General features: G+C 33.7%; 1 non-coding gene across 1 annotated transcript; it reads right to left on the bottom strand.

Annotated features, from left to right (window-relative positions):
* Positions 1-893: 893 nt before the first annotated feature.
* LOC119641429 lies at positions 894-1,017 on the bottom strand. Its single transcript, XR_005247834.1, has one exon. It is a non-coding gene; the product is annotated as a U5 spliceosomal RNA (small nuclear RNA).
* Positions 1,018-2,517: the final 1,500 nt, after the last annotated feature.

Here is a 2,517-nt window from a genome sequence, read left to right as displayed (position 1 = left end):
AGCTTACAATGAAAAAAGAGCCATCATTTGACGATGGTACTACTAGATGCCATGATGGACAGGTAGCGCCGTGTTTAATGATGGTTGGGTGCTGCTGCATTGGATGACGGTTGTGTACCGCCGCATTGAAGATGAGGACGCAGTTAGCATTTACATATACAATTGTAACATTTTGCTCCCCTCTCTTTTGCAAATTGCCATTACGTTTCTGCGTGCTTGTATGTAGTTTTCTTTTGCTAGTTCGTTACATTCACTTCGGCATTTTCACAAAAGGATTTGCTGCTTTACTCTTCACTTGCTTCTGTTTTTGCGTTAATTTGACATGTTTATAAGTATTTTTTTATTTGAATAAAATGTGTCTAATACATAAACATGAGACAGTGAGTTATGATCATCAGCTTGTTCAAACAAATATTCCTTGATTACGTTTCGCAAAAACTATAGGTTTTATTTTTTTAATATTCGGTCTTGATTTCTTTATGTAATTCGCACAAATGCTCTTGTTAAGGAACTTCCATTTATATAGCTCAACGGCACTGTTCTTGTTCACAGAAACAGGCAAACACAAGGATAGACAGATTTATGGACGTTCGTCACAACGCAAATTTTCCACCTTTTTTCATTTGCTATATACATGTTAAAATACAATTTTTTACCGCAACTTCCTATTTCTGTTTAACTGTTTTAATTGACCTGAACCTCTAATCTATATTATCATCTACTTGCTAACACTATTGTGTTCACGCGCTCCTCCTTCTAAAAGTTCGAGAGCGGATTTAATAAATACAGCACACAACCAGGGAATGTTTATTGGACAAACAAAAATGATATGTTTTTCACTATGCAAAAAGATTTCACATTCTTCTATCTAAATCTTATTTATCATTTGCGGACTCAACCTTAATAGGTCAAGCCACGAAAAAAATTGCTTATAGACTCATTAGAGTGCTCCTCTCCACGGAAATCTTTAGTAAAAGGCGAAAGATTTATTCGACAACTGAGGAGAAGCCAGAGTGCATTTGAATTCTCACAGCGTTGTATTATATGCCATATAATTTATAAACACAATGAGAATTATTAGAAGAACACAAAAATTGCAACAAACAATATTTAAATAAATTCATTCATTCATATACGGCAGCACGCTAGCAGAATGTTAGAATCGCTCTTCTTACATACGTAGCTACCAAAGGATTTCAATTATCTGCACACTCTGCATTTTAAAGCGAAACAGAGAAATGCCAACTAAACAATTAGTCGTCAGTCTATGTGTACACATAAATGCATCAGGCGAACTTAAGGACGGGTATATCACAGTTGTGGTGGCCGATTCACTTTTTGTAGATTGAAAACAAACACAAGTCAGAAAATTATATTCGCTTTTGACTGAATCTTTTAACACCCATCGCGATTATCCTAAAAAATAAATAAAGCAGCAAATAACGCAGAGTGGGTGTGGCCAATTTTTCTCTATTTTTATAGAATAAAAGTTTGTGATCATGAATACAGCAACTAACGTTTATATGGACAGACGGACTAAAAAATACGTTCAGAACGGTTCACATTTAGCACTAATCAATTATTCGTAAATTTTACAGTGTCTTGGAAGCTTGCTTGTCGGTGTTGTGCACATACCGCTCATCCTCCGGTGATGGGCGTAATTATATCCCATGAAATCATTAGTCATAATCGATAAAAAATCGAATCGAATCATCCTCTTGTTTTGAAGTCGTGATAACAATTTCATAAATTGTTTTCTCCAAGCAGCATTTTTTAGTGAAAACATAATCAATGTAATGATAAGTTGCCGTTTATTAACTTTTCTTTAATTCTAATCCTGACTCAACTAAACTGTGGTCAGTGTCTAATATAATAAATTATTATGCCGGCTTAAGCAAAATAGTTGTTTTAAACTAGGTTATTACTAAAGTTACATTTAAGGTGGGTTATAGCTAAAGTTGAAGGGTTATCTTAACTAATTACATTTGCATTATGTGGAAATATAAGAAACTGTAAACTTAGCATAAATGATTAATAAGTGAGTGGACTACGATAAATCGATAATGCTACAATTTATTACATATCGCATATATATAAACCGATTACATATCACATATATAGAAATCAGCTAACAAAGCAATCAGTAGTTATACAAAAACTGAGTTTGTTAGGACGTGCAGTAAAAGCTTTCGAAAACATTTTGTGATAAATTACTATTCCGAGACAAGTTTATTATATAATATAACTACTTGTGATGGAAAGATGGATAAGACGTCTAGGAGAACTTGAAATTTACTCACCTTTCTTTTTTGCTGTGTTCAACCTACAAGCCGCAAATTTTTAAAATGTTTCCATGAAATTTGGTGCATTAACGGGTTTTGTCGCCAAGACAATCGCTATTGAAAATTATTCGAATTGGATCCCTTTTTCGACCACTTCCTAGAAGACACCTTACTTTGAAAATCCCATCTTATTCAAATTTTTCACATATATTTAGTACGACATAGTTTTATTTGC

This window comes from Glossina fuscipes, unplaced genomic scaffold, assembly GCF_014805625.2.
Source record: "Glossina fuscipes isolate IAEA_lab_2018 unplaced genomic scaffold, Yale_Gfus_2 149, whole genome shotgun sequence".
Taxonomy (NCBI): Eukaryota; Metazoa; Arthropoda; class Insecta; order Diptera; family Glossinidae; genus Glossina; species Glossina fuscipes.
This window is presented reverse-complemented; position numbering and strand designations above follow the sequence as displayed.